This window comes from Mus musculus, chromosome 15, assembly GCF_000001635.26.
Source record: "Mus musculus strain C57BL/6J chromosome 15, GRCm38.p6 C57BL/6J".
NCBI lineage: Eukaryota > Metazoa > Chordata > Mammalia > Rodentia > Muridae > Mus > Mus musculus.
Window position 1 is genome coordinate 63,108,347 of NC_000081.6, and position 15,381 is coordinate 63,123,727.

General features: G+C 38.0%; 1 long non-coding RNA gene across 1 annotated transcript in view; it reads right to left on the reverse strand.

Annotated features, from left to right (window-relative positions):
* Positions 1–2,118: 2,118 nt before the first annotated feature.
* Gm30159 overlaps positions 2,119–15,381 on the reverse strand; it is a 34,982-nt gene continuing 21,719 nt past the window's right edge. The window contains exons 4-5 of the long non-coding RNA XR_384132.1: positions 4,460–4,965; positions 2,119–2,306 (exon numbers count right to left, since the gene is read on the reverse strand). This is a non-coding gene — a long non-coding RNA (predicted gene, 30159). The remainder of the gene's footprint in view (positions 2,307–4,459; positions 4,966–15,381) is intronic.

Consider the following 15,381-nt stretch of genomic DNA (forward strand, 5'->3'; position numbering starts at 1 on the left):
ACATTAGGCACAAAGAAATATAATCACTAAACCTGGACTACTGAAGAATTTCAACACCCACCTCCTGTATTTTACCCTCTGAATGTTCTAGTGAGCACAAGATCGTATTCAGCCAGGACAGAGAGGAACGGTGAGCATACTCTCGGGTAAAGAAGGATCTCATGGTCTTTCAACTATGACCCCCCTTCAAAGAGGTTTTTCCAGGAGTGATTATATTTTCTGTCATAGACCTAGATATCAGTGCTGTTATTTTCCTTATTTTGTTGCCATAACTGCAGGGCAAAGTCATGAGATCATCAAGGTTCATGTTGGCCTTGGATGTATCAAGGCTAGAAGAAGTAAATTACGGCCATTACAAGCACTACGATTTCTTTCTGAGAGTTTCTACGTCTTCTTTGAAGTCAAACATCTGACTTGGCTTATGGCCTGAAATTGCAAGTACCTCCAAGTTCTGCTCTACTCATTCTCACCCATCCGCCCTGCTCTAACACATAGGACCCCTATGGATCGCATGACCATTTCTACTCCTCCATTGCATCCCATGCAGGCCCCAGAGTCCAATTAAGTCCTGCTGAGTAAGGACAAAAGGGCTCTGTGCACACTACCCTTTGCAACAGGATATTGCTGTTATTTCTTCCCTTGAATAGGCTTTAAATTATGTTAACAGAGACCATTGTGCCACATCCATGTTTTTCACGTTCCTCTTAAATTCAGGAGCAAGAACAGTAGATAGTGAACTGTGTTTGAAAGTGAACCCGGATCCTTCAGACCTGAATTGTGAATTTTTCTTGACTAGTATATATCTTGTACAGAATATAAGCACAGAATGTTTGTAAAGGCTTCAGTGTCATTACCTGGCTTATGAGGAAATAACATTCTACTTGCCTGGAAGAATATACACCATATGTTGTCTGCTCATTTTAAGATAGAATTTGTTTTCCCACTATGCTTCAAAAATGTTTTAAGATGTACACAAGCTATTTAATCTTACTTTGAAAACTGAATTATCCTACCCAAAAAAATTTAAAAAAAAAGGAACAAAACACTTTCTTCAAATTTTTCAAACTAGGGTAAAGAGGAAAAAGTATCACTGTATGGTCTAAAATTAAAAAAAAATAAAATTGAATTAGAAAGCTTCCCTGAGTGTCAGCTGGGGGCCCTCCTGCTCTGTACACACAAGTTCATGTGTTAGGATTCTGTCTGTCCTCACCTTCGTAGGCTTGCATTTCATGAATTTTGTAAGATATGTGGGCTAATCTCATTTGCATTTTTATCCCTTCAAGCGGTTGAGTAACATAGTATCCTCAACCATTTCAGAGATCATCAACAAATACCTAGTCAATGAAGGACTAGCATTCTACACAAACATTCTTGAAAGGTTCTAGCAAAAAGACGGACTCAGCAAAATATATGGTCTACTTTAGTCCTCCATGTGGGCCTGCCCAACTGTTACTATTTATATTATTTTGCAAAGATAAAGTAAACAATTATAACTATATCTAAAAGCTAGCTCATTGGGTAAAGTGCTTTCTCAGCAAGCATGGAGATCTCAGTTGGGATCACTAGTACCCATGCAATAGTCAAGCATGTTGGTCTGTACCTATAACTGCACGCTGGAAGGTGGAAACAGAAGGATCTAAAGAGCTCACCGGCCAACCAGCCTAGCCAATCAGGTCATTCCAGGTTCAGTGAGAGACCCTATCTCAAACCTCCAAGGTGTTGAAGTGATTGAAAAAGATACAGGAGGACAATCTCAGGCTTCCACATACACATCTTTCCTCATAGACACACAATTTGGTACAAGACAATCTCAGGCTTCCACATACACATCTGCCTTCCTAGACACACAATTTGGTACAAAAACATGCTCATAAAGGGGGGGGGGGAGGGAGGGAGGGAGGGAGAAGGAGGGAGAAGATGAATAAATGTGCAAATGTCTTTTATGATATGTGATTTGTAAATAAGTCTTTTTAACTACCAATGTTTTTCTTGCTTCTTCTCTCTCTTACCCTTACCTTCCCCTTATTTATATTTTGTCTCTTTTTCTCTTTTCCCCTATGACCAGCATAAAAAGCCTATAAACCCTTTAATGAAAGAAGGAATGAACACAAGCATGTTATATGTGATAACACCATTGAGGCTTTATTTAGAATGAATATTAAAGTAGATACTAAAGAGATCATTCAGTTAGGATGGGCAACAGAGACATGAACCTGACCATTCTTCTTATCAACATTTTCCACGGTGAGAACCTTCTGTTTCTTTCCATCTACTTGCTAGGCAAGCTGTTCAAATTATTCCATTGCCTACAAGGCAAATGAAGACAACACAAGTTACATAGCCGTGATGTCAACAAAAAGATCCCATACTTTGACATATAAACACAGAAATCTTCTCTTCCTTCCTCTTCATCCACTAAGGGATTTCAAGTGGCTTTTTATGATCAAGCATTTCAAACATTTTTTTTTTCCTCTGCTCATTGGTTTGTAGCTGCAGCTTTCTTTTCTTTTCATCTCTTTGGTAATTTGTGCATGTTTTTATAAAACATATTTCCTTGGAAAGTATTTCAAGAAAAAAGTAGGAACTTTAGTCCTTTTTGGCAGACTGTAGATGATGTTCTTAGACCTCCAGACTGAAGATGGGGGCACTGCCACCAAGAGAGATGGCATCAGGCCTGGCTCGCTGGTTTCCTGGTGTGAGGCTGGCATTGCTCATGTGCATTTCTCTTCTGTTTGTCAGTAAAATAGGAAATGCCAAAAAGGAGGAGGTCTGATAGGTAAGTCAGAATCTTAGAAGGAAAGACCACTGTGGACTCCTTGTTACACTGGGACTAAAATATTAAAGAGTTTCTGGACAACTGTCAACAGACCCACAAGTACAAGCTAAATTTAGGCCACAGAGGATGGGCTAAGAACAGGGAGTCTGATCCCAAACTGGTTTCAAAACTCAGTTAATGATGATTAATATACATGTGTGTTGGCATGTAGATTGCCCAAAACTGTGGCACCTTAGCATCTTCAATAGCTACTTGAACAGCAACCTGAAAAAAGACATTGGAAGCAAGATCTTTCTAAACTTCTGTCCTTTCTCTCTATCCCTTTCCCCAAGATACTCCCTAAAAAGCTGGAGCCCCTTTCCTTTACAAAAAGTGAAAAAGTATTATTCAAATCTTCCCTTGACTTCCTGTGTAAGGACTGACCAGAAGGATATTCTCTAACACATTCTTGTGTGAAGAAAAGTCATAGATGTGATCCCAAAAGTGTCCTGTCATTTTTGATGAAAAACTAAGACTTATATAGAAGAATCAATAAGAATCTGAACAGTCTGGTAATGCTGAGTTTCTTTCCTAAGTCTGTTACTAATTTTCCTGCCTGATCATTGTGGGAAGCCGCAAACGCCATTACAAGATGGTGCTGGCTACCACTGGCCACCGCCCATGATTATGGGTAAACAACCAATGTGCGCATGTGCATAAGGGTTTTTTTTTGCCAAGTCACTGCCTGGCCCGACGCATATTAATGAGGTACTGGTAGCATAACCAATCAGGTATGGACACGTCACTCCTAGGCCTATATAAGCAGCACCATTTCTGGGCTCAGGGTCTTTCGCCGATGCAGTCAATGCTCTCCCAATAAACGTGTGCAGAAGGATCCTATTGTGGCGTCGTTCTTGCTGGCGAGTCTGGCGCGCGCAAGAGATCATGTGTCTATTTGGCTGTCTGCCTTACATGTGACCTAAGTGCAAAGGAGGAAAGTATTTTCGAATCGTTGAGTCTTCATCCTAAAGCCTCCTCCATCATATAAAATTCCAATTGACCATGTTATTTTTATTTATTTATTTTTACTTCCAGTGATTGTGTCTTTGTTCACATTTTGGTTCCAGTCATCCAGGAATCAAAGACTCCTTGTCTCTTGCTTACAAAATTGTTCTTCATGACCTGAAAGTGCTAATGTAGCAGAATCAACATGGTGGGGTTATGAAAGACCTTAAACAAATTTGCACATGCAAAACATTTAGAAAATTTCTTGCCACTCAATGCTATCTAAGTGTCACCTATAATAGTAGCATTTCTATTAATATCATCCAGAGTCATATGGGTAAAAGAAGATAAGATTAAGAGAAATGTGCAGGAAGGATTTGAAATGTTAGTTGGTATGCTACCATCCTTTTTTCACTCTATCTTATTCCCATGACTAACACTTTGATACTAAAAGTACGGAGTCACATAGGTAAGTTAGTGTTTCCTAGTATTGTTTTTTACCAAGTACACTCACCTGTCCTCAACAACAAAACAAAACAACAACAAAAAACCAACAACAACAACAAAAAAACCCACAAAAAAAAAATGTGTGCCCAGAGAAATACTGTGATTAGTCTCTGTAATATGAATGTTCTACATTTGAATTTCTTACTTCTTTTAGTCTTTAGAATAAGTCTGTGAAGGAGGCAATATTCTCACCTCTCCATAGAGAATGACTCTGGCCATACGGAAAGACTTTGTCCAAGTGTATTCAGCTGTCCAAAGCAGAAATGAAATGTCATCTTTGTTCTCTTATACGAACTTCAGAGCTTTCTTATCAGAGAGCTTTTCTCTCTCTGATACATCACACACTATAGACGATCCTTATGGTCCAGCTCCTTGGATGACATTGAGAGGTAGAAATAGACCATCCATCAGTGGGTTCAATGTCCAGTTCCAGTTATGAAATTTAGATCCCGAATCCTTGGCTACTTTTTTCCCATCCTCCACAAGCTCTGAGAACTGCTTCCATAGAGCTCCATCTAGTGCCCTAGGGCAGGGTGAGGCACAGGGGTGAGGGAAAACAAAGGTCAGGATTCCCTAGATAATCCAAGGATTAATGGAAATACTGGATGACTTGGGCAGCCTCAGCAGGAAAAAGGCATGACTCTCCTTTCAGGATGACTCTAATTTGTTTCCTGAAACCTGAAAGAAACAACTTTGGACTCAAAACATAGATTGATAAAGATTATTTTGACTACTCGAATTGATAATCAATCATTTCTCACTGAATTGTTTTTGTTCATGCTGTGCATTTCGTTATTCTGGAACAGTGTTCATATCTTAAAGTTTTCGTCCTTGGAGAGTCTTTAACCTTCAGACTCTTTCCAGTAGTGCCCCTCTGTGCTCATAGACACCCCATTGTCTTGATCATTACACGTAACTATTGATATTGGAGGAGACTAAGTATTGTAAGCTTCCAGATATAGATATAATTCTTCTTATTACACAGATGTTAAAAATGAAACCCAGAGAATTGATAGTCTTCAAAGTCTTGTGTCATAATATTGGTGTGAGAGAAATGAGAGGACTCGAAGGCAGAAAGGTCCTTGTTTCCTTGTTTGCTCTGTTAAGACTTTTTTTTTTAAGGCGAACAAAGAATGAGGCTAAGTCACAGCTATGCTGTTATATCAACAACCAACCAGGAAATGTGTTTCTTCTGATTCTAACTCAATAGCTATTCTTTGGGCAAAATCTATCACTGCCTTCACACATTTGATCTCAATCAATAGGTATCCCATTATATAGATTAGTTGTTTTATAGCTTCTTATAGAAATATATGTTAGAAAATATATATTAAAGGTATATGATCATATGAATATATAGGAAAAATAAAATATTAATAAATGGAACCCAATACAGAATAAAAATAATTACATAGCTTGGCCAAATAAGATTTATCTAAACTATATAAATTAGCTTGAAATCTCAAAAGCAAATAATGAAAACATGCAGCTATAAAGAGCAGTCCTGTGATCAGAGCTGAGAAAGCAGAAACATTTGGCAAATATCAATACTCATTCAAAACAAAATCTCAGAAACCTAAAAGCAGGATTCATTTCCAACTTAATAGAAAAAAATCTACCTTTAAAATACTTTTTAATGATTTCATTGAGAACTTCATAAAATGTATTCTGAACCTTAACTGCTACCATATCAACCTTTGTTATTTTCCCTTACCTCTGGACATACCCAACTCATACATTTGAGTGTTTTTCCTACCCACCTATATTGTGTCTGTTTTGTATTACCTAGTTAAGACTTAACAGTGAGGCTCTTCCCCAGAGTATGGTCCAGCAATCGGGGTCACATAATTAAAGAAAGCCTACTTTCCTTCTACCAGCAACTATCAAATGCCAACAGGTCCCCAGCTACTGGTGAGATTTTATTTCTGCCTCCCTCTCTCCAGGCTTGAATTTTGTCTGCATTAAGATTGTACAAATGTGTGCATGCTGTCACAAGTTCATAGATGGGATTGACCTGCCACCCCCAACAAAATCTACTGCCATAGTTAATAGGAGAAAGTTAGACTCATCTCCTTAAGTTTGAGAACAAAACAGAGTATCCCTTCTCATTCCCCCTCAACATGGTATTAGAAGTCCTTAAAAATGCAGATAAGAAAGGGGGAGCGAGGGAGGGAGGGAGGGAGGGAGGGAGGGAGGGGAGAGGGAAAAACGGAGAAGGATATTCTCTCTCTCTCTCTCTCTCTCTCTCTCTCTCTCTCTCACACACACACACACACACACACACACACACAGAGGGGGTTATTTTAACATAAAGAAGCAAAACTATCCTTGTTTGCAAGTGACATTACAAGATTGTAAGATAAAAGGCTAATGCAAACAGTCAATTTCATTTTTCTTCATTAACAATGAATTCACAAGTTTCAGATTAAAAACACACTTTAATTTTATATTTGCATCTACATCAAGGAGATACTGCAGTCCATATATACTAAGCATATCATAGAAAGTCAGATGATGCTAATACACAATATCACATAATTAAATTAATATGTTTCTCATTTTATGTAGGAAGCTTTGATATTCTTCTGGTATCAGTTTTCTCAAGTTTTTCTATACATATTCATTACAGTTCTAATTAAACTCCCAGAAAGTCATTTTGTAGATATTAGTAGATGATTTCTAGAGTTAACATGGAGAAGAAATCTCCCTGAAGTCAACACAACACTAAAACACAAAACCAGAGGAATGCTATCACCTAATATAGAGACTTATATTAATGATATGGTGATCAGAAAGACAATGTGGTATTGGCAAAATAACTGACAAATGGATCAAATAAATAATATAGGAACCTTGAAATACAGTCTAGTCAGTTGACCTTCAACAAGAAAATGAAGGCAATTCAATGGAGAGAGGACACTTTCCAATAGAGGCTACTGGAACAAGTAAATATATACCTAGGCTGTCACAAAAACAAAAAATGATCTTTGTAAATAAGAAAAAAAATGCATTTAGCTCTAAGCACTAAAGAGCTGTCTTATTGTGCTACAATGAGATTCAGGCATACTTTTCATAATGGAATCCTGAGTCAAATACTTCATGCTTATCAATAAACTAACCCTTATCTAGCCTCATGTTTCATATGCATTGGTCCAGTAGCCTCAAAATCCATTCTCAGCATGTTTTTTTAAACAGTTACAAATATATGTAACTGGTACTGAAACACCATCATGAATCATCCCTTTCCCCTAAATTAGAAACAATAATTCCTCAAGGTGGAAGTGGTAAGACTCTAATTATTGGTCTGTTAGAAATAGGAGAAGAAGCGGATTCAGATCTTAAGAAAAAAAGCCCATGTGATGATTTACTTGCCTCAAGTATGGTCTGCATACGATGCAGGCAAAAGGTACCCTGTACCTTCTAGTGCAGTAAGGAAGATATTTGAGCCATGGAAAGGGTTGAAGAGAATGGGAGTTTCAAAGTTCTCAAGCACTGTTGCCCAGAATTCACTAATCTGGATCCAAACCACAAAAAAGTCTTAAAAAGACTTGAAGAGCACAAAACGTAATCCAAGATAGATGCTGTGGCTTCAGAATCTGTCCTTAATTGGTGCCATCATAATCTTATCATGGTTTCCAGTAGTATCTAGTAGCTATAGAAGAGACTCTGTTCACATACTGCCATGGATATTATTTAGATTTATTTCCAACAATCATAGTGATTGTAGTTGGTTGAGAGCTAGTAATAAAAGATATACTCACTGGAGCCAATATGATTTTATTTGAATTTAAAGTCCTTGAAGAATATATATATGTATAACTGATAAATGAGTCAAAAATAATATAGGAATATTGAAATACAACATCCAGTCAGTTGACCTTCAACAAGAAAATGAAGGCAATTCAATGGAAAGAAAACAGTTTCCAATAAAGGCTACTGGAACAAGTAAATATATACCTAAGCTCACTCACTTGCTCGCTCTCTCTCTCTCTCTCTCTCTCTCTCCCTCTCTCTCTCTCTCTCTCTCTCTATATATATATATATATATATATATATATACACACACACATATATAAATAAATTACTTCAACATTGAACAACATTGAATATGAGTTTCATCAGTACCAGATGTTGATAAAAAAACAGAACACACAAAGACACTGGGAAATACATCTGGCAGCAAAGATGGAGAGGTGACCGTCAGATCCCAGGGTTTCATCCATGAATCAAATATTAAAATTTATTTGGGGGGGGGGGGAGTCCCAGGAACAGTATTGTCAAAGAAGACAAGTAAAAGCAGATAGCAGATTCCTTGAAACTTGAATACCTTATGTGAGCTTGTGTGGAGCACTTTCCCGAAGGGTACGCTCATTCAGGAGACCTAGAACCTCTCGTAATATCCAGCATATTCTGGAGTCTTCTGCTACAACTCTTTAAGTGATTTTTTTTTTTTTTTTGGTTAGTCACCATTTTTTTAATTTTTTATTGGATATTTTCTTTATTTACATTTCAAATGTTATCCCCTTTCCCAGTTTCCCTTCCTCCCAGAAACACCCTATCACATCTTCCCTCCCCCTGCTTCTATGAGAGTGTCTCATGAGGCTGCCTCCTGAGAGTGAAGGCTGTCTCCTGAGAGGCTCTGTCAGAGCCTTACAAATACAGAGGTGGATGCTCACAGCTAACCATTGGACTGAGCATGGGGTCCCCAATAGAGGAGTTAGAGAAAGGACTGAAGGAGTTGAAGGAGTTTGCAACCCCATAGGAAGAACAACAGTATCAACCAACCAGACCCCTTCCCCTTCCAGAGCTCCAGGGCCTAAGCCATCAACAAAGGAGTACACATGCTTAAGTGATTTTAACTATGCTTTGATTCCATTTTTCTATAGCCTTGATCTACAGAGGTCAAAGAAACCTTCATCCCAAGAGAACTAGAGATGAGTGAGACCAACTGGTATAAGATAAAGGGAAAATGAAGGGGCTATGCATTTATGTGAATATGTGTTGAATACCCCAAATCTAATACATGACTCAAGTAAGGGAATGAAAAGGCTGGTAAGAGGAAAGCCTATTGTCTTAAGTATAAGAGTAATGTGTTATTCAGTATCTACCTCTGGAGGTTTAGTTCTAGGAGTCCCTGCAGATATCAAGATCTGAGGATGTTCCAGCTCCTTACATAAAGCACTTCAGTAGGCCTTTAAACATGCTTATCTCTATATTCTGAGAAAATAATAAAATAAAATATAAATTATACTTGGGTAAGTATGTTGGTTTAAATGAGAATGGCCTGCATAGACTCATATATTTGAATGCTTGATCCACAGTTTGGGAAGGATTGCAGGGTATGGTCTTGTTGGCAAAGGTATGCTAACTGAGGTTGGCTTTAAGGTTTCTGAAACCAAAGCCATTCCCAATTTCGATTTTCTCTGCCTGTCTTCTTTACATCTTGCTTGTGGATCAGCTGTGTGTGTTCATAGCTATTACTCCAACAACATGCCTGCCATGCTCCACATGATTGTGGTCGGGGACACTACGACCCTTTGGAACTATGAGGCTCAAGTTAAGTACTTCCCTTTATACACTGTCTGGGTTGTGGAGTCTTTTCACAGCAAGAAAAATGCCCAAGATCACAGGTATAGCAATATATTGTTTAAGAAATAACAAAAATAAAAAGTTGTATGTGTTCTGTTTAGATACATTTTAATATTTTGAATCATTTTCCCTTTTATTAACATTATTTTCTCATACAGTATATCCTGAGTACAGTTTCTCCTACCTCTATTCCTCCAAGTTTCTCTTCCCATCCTTTCCCCTCCAAATACACTCTGTTTCTACCTATCATTAGCAAAGAACAGGCTTCTAAGAAATTACAAAATAAAGTAAAATAAAGATAATAAACTAAAACCAAACCATCACATTGAAGTTGGAGAAAGCAAATCAACACAAGTAAGACAGCCCCAAGAAAAGGTACAGGAATCAGAGACCCACCCATTCACACATTCAGGAGTCCCATAAAAATATGAAAGTGAAAAATATAATAAATAAGCAGAGGAGGTAAAGACCCATGTAGGCACTGTGCTGCCTCAGTCCTTGTGATTTCATATGGCTTTGGTCAGGTGACTTACACTGTCTTCTTCTCCTGGTGTCCTCCATTCCTTCTGGCTCTCCCATCCTTTCCACCTCCTCTTTCCACTTCCATAGGGTTCCTTGAGCTCTGAGAGTTGGGATTTGATGGAGACATGTCACTTAGAGCTAGGTATCCCAAAGTCTCTTTTAGACATATACCACCACACACAGTTTATGCAAAGTTGGGGACGATTCCTGCATACTAGTCACGCACAGTGCTGAGTAAGCTATGCCCCTCTGCACATTTTTCATGCATACAAATTAAATTTTAGTGAAGATATTTGAGTAAAAGGTACATTAGTAGTTTCATATTCTTCTCATTCTATGCCTAGTCTAATAAAAATAAACCTAAACAAGTTAGAAATTATTCCTCTTTTTTATACTTTAACCACCCAACAGTAATTTTCTTTCTTCTGAAAATTTTGGCATTCTGCCATTAATTGTATGATTTCTGCCCCCAAATATTATGCTAACATATATTTTGTACTTGAAAAGGTAATGTAAAATAAAATGAATTTTAAGAGTTATATGACACATCAGAGAAAACCCGAGCCAACCATACTTCCCTGAGCACAACGGTAGACTATAGGCATACTCATCAAACCCTGCTTGTTTTTGTTTTCTAGTCAAGTTCTAGTTTAATAAGAAGAAAATGTGAAGTTGTAAAACAGCATCTCTCTCTCTCTCTCTCTCTCTCTCTCTCTCTCTCTCTCTCTCACACACACACACACACACACACACACACACACACACACACACCCCTCAGTAAAGAATCATTGTTGACCTTTCTTTAGTCCACAGTACATGCATCTACCTAGACTTTTAGTTTGAAGTGTTAAACATTAGAGTCAGTATTTAAGAGATTTAAAACCTCAGCAGCAAATACAACTTCAAAGTCTCTTCTTTTGTCACATGTGCTTGTTGGTATCAGATTTTCCTATTAGCACCTTCTTTAAATTTCTTCTTTACACAACACCCCCCCCCCAAAAACAAAACAAAACAAAAAAAGTATAACAGATACCATGGCTGTATGTACTACCAGCCATGTACATTTGGTTCAGAAAGACTGTGGCATGGAGCAGAATAGTTGTGGCTCAAAACCCTCTCTTGTGTATATTTGGAATGAGATCCTGGAGAGAAGAAATGTACTGAGGCCTCTTAGAGGCAACATGTTGAAGATTTAAGACTTTCATGAACAAAAGTTTAAAAACCATGGAGTCAGGTGAACTGTATTGTAAATGGAACTGATGTTTTCAGCTTACTTTCCAAATGTTTGCAGCTGGTATTAACAAAAATTGAGAATTGAGAACAGTGGTGACAGATGTTCATCCAGCAAGAGGTATAGTCAGGAGGACTAAAAACGCAAAGTCAGCATGGACTACATATCTCAAAAACTAACAGATGGGAACTCAGTAAACCTTTCCTTGCTTACCTAATTTTGGATCCCTGGCACCCATATAACAATAAAAGTTGTATGTGGCTGTGTGTGCATCTAATTCCAATGCTTGGAAGGTAGAGACAGGAAAACCCCTGTGGCATACTGGTCAGCCCGTCTAACCAAGTAGAGACCTTCAAGTTTAATGAGAGAGCATGTCTCTAAAACAAGAAGATGTAAACCTCAAATTCTCATTCACAGTTCTGCATCTCATGATCAGTATTTGGCATCAGCTGGATAAATAAAATGATCAGAATTTGTGACTTGAGGATGATGTAGTTAAGTCAGAAGACAGTTTTTGCTGTCTATAACTTGCTTTGGAAAATAATTTAGGCTGTTATTAAGTTGGGAGTATAAATCTGGGAATGAACTTTCTTTTGTAAGTGCAAGACAAAGCAACCCAACAAAAGGAAAAGAGCCCTAAGAGTGGGAAAAAGAATGTAAGGCCCACTTCCACTTGTTCATTACGTTCATTACATAGAGATCTTATAACCACCTACTCCTACTTCCCATTGCCTTTGGATTTTTGTACTGGTCATTACCATTTTTATACCATGGTATAAATTTGCCTTAAATAGTCATTAGTAAATCAAATATTTTGGAGGAAACTATATTTTTAACTCAAATCTTTGCTACTTCAACTAACCCTTCATTCCATCTTGAAGATGCAAATTTCTATCTGTATTCTTCTCCTCTGGCAGAAATATTTTCATTCTTTCTATAATACAGGTTTTCTGGGGACAAACTCCTGTAGTTTCTGTTTACTTAATGTTGCTTTCTTCAAGTTTCCTGGTTCTAGATGAGCAATATTCCTTCACACAAATTATAGTTTTTCTATATGCCATGTTTTGTAAAGCCTCATTTTTTCTCTTTGCATACTTTCCAGTACTTCTGTCTATATGGAGATGATGTAACCAGATATGAGCAGCCCATGATGACCAGGTGGAAAGTAAAAAGTCGTTTAACTCATAAACTAAAAGCAGACGTAAGTTCTTGGGTGGGAGGGAAAAGGCAGAAGTTGAGTTTGCTTCCCTGGCGATATAGACCCCCTGACAGTGTGTGAAGCAATACTTCCCACTCTTATGGGAAAGGAGATCTGTCCACATGGGGTAGCGACTTTGATTTCCAGCTTGTTTGTTGTTGTTCGCTATCTGTGCCAAATAATTGTATCACTGATATAAACCTTTAACCTTGGATCTCATTCTAGATCTAACCTCTATTCATGTGGACAAGCCTCACTATCCCATTACTCCAAGACCAGGAATTCCTACAGGCACATCTGGGTGTTTCTAAGAGCTCTCTGGTAAGTGTTCTTCCCTTCCTGCACTCCCATGAATCCAAATCTACAGAAGACTCAAGAGGAAAAAAAAAAAAAAAAAAGAACCCCTTGTGTCTTCTTGGCTCTTCTTACAAATATACTTTGCTGCACTGGGATTCTTAGCAAATGAAAGAAAGTGGAGATTTTCATCTTCAAGCCAAATATGAAATTAAGTCCCCTTTTGCTGCACTTCCAGATGATACTGTTATTGAAATTAAAGGGTCTGTCAGACGAAGCCTTCCCAGATGCACTTGTGGGTTTTTTCTCCCCTCAGTGAAGTACAGTCTGTCCCTACATTTTATTTTTTAAAATCGCTAAAGATGTGCTCCTCTTGTAAACAGACTCTGTAGCCTTAGTAACAGGAATCACAGTGACCCAGACAGTGATGAGCTTGGAGCATGGGATCTTTGTAATCAGGAGGGAATCTATACTTTTGTTTTGTTCTGTTTTTGTTCTTCTCTCTTTGTTTATTCTGTTTTGCTTTTGGTTAGGGTTGATTTATACAAGAACTTTGGGTTCACTTTAGAAAAACATGGATTAGTAGAACTATGAATTATTCTTGATAGGTAAAAATCAGATGAGATAAAAGTGTAGAGGTTTTCCTCATTTATGAGCTCCTCTCATTTTCTGATGTAACTGAAACTCAGGAAGCTAGGATGAGTAGGCCAAGTGTTGGGGAGTGGAAATTCAAAAAGGGGTTGTTTGTTGAGGATTTGATAACAGCCAAGAACTTCATAGAAACTATAACTTAATCCAAATGACTTTAGGGATAGTTAGATTTGTATTTGCTTTATAAATGAAATTAGGGCTCAGAGATGCTATGGTCACCATACTTGCACAGACTGCACATATTTAGAGCCTGAAAAGTGTTTATGATGTGGAGGGCAAGTCACATGCAAATCTCTGTCACTTGAAAGCTCCTAATTTGGTTTAGGTTTTTAATTGGCTCCGATTGTCTGAGAGATCTGAAGTGGGAAAATGAATACATGTGTTTAAGGACTATGATTTCAGCAATTAGTACAGTGTTTACATTTAATAGCTATTTATAAACATTTCATGAAACTATGCTTTAGATTATTGGAGTTTTATTATAATAACCCAGTCATGCCAATAAATATGATTCTTATAGAAAGAAGAGATCACTGTTTGTATATATTCTGCCCTCAAGGAAAATAGAAGACATCCTGCATCAAGTTAAGTTATTAGACAGGGAAAATAAGTGAAGTCTCAGCAACTATAACAAACTTGGGCCATAGTCAAGTTGAAAGCAGACATGAATGGGTGGAAGATCATCCAGTTAATGCCAAAGATGAACAGGAAGAATATGCTCATGCCGTTATAAACATTGCACACATGCTGGGTTGAACCTGTATTAATTACCATGACAAAATAACAAAGATGTGTAACTTAAGAGAGAGCTTATTAAGACTTATAATTTAAGGGTACAGTCTATAACTGAGGAGAAAGAATAAATAAGGAACATTTTGCAGCCAATTATGCTGTGTGGACAGTCAGAAAGTAGAGAAGGTCAGGGTTCCACAGACTTTCCCCTTTTACTCACTCCTGGATCCTATGCCATTAAATGGTGTCACCCATATACTGGGTCAACGTTGTTTCTCTGTAAACCTTTCAGGACCTTCATGTGACCTTTCCCCCATGGTCACATGAAGTGGTCTGTTCCCATAGTGATTCTGAATCCAGTAAAGTTGACAATTAAGTAGAGTGCTGCAAATGATTTTCTCAGAAAAGTTCTACATGAAACCAAACCGAAAGAGAAAGCAGCAAAAGGCAAGCAGGAAATAGTTGCACATAGGAATTCACAGCGATTGAGATAGCATGCACAAGACACATGGAAGCTCAAGACAGTCACAATTCCAGCATGCCTGGTGAGTTTTGGATGCCTTCCCCCAAGCCACTGGGCCATCTCTACTCATAGGCTTAGGTCTAATTGAGAGGCTCATGCAGCAGCTGTCCCTCCTCTAGCTTCAGTCACATAGTTCCTGTACCAGCTTAGTCTAATACAGGATAGACTCATACACCACACACACAAACATAGATAGGTATTCACATGACCAGCTAACATGGCCAAACACAAACTACATAAAAGGACAAGCATGCATGTCCTCTTTGAGTCCAATTAGTCCTTTAGAAACGTTCTCCAGTGAAAATTACCTAGGTGAACCCCATGACAGAGAATTTAAAAGAGTATTCATGAAATTTACCAAAGAATTTGAATAT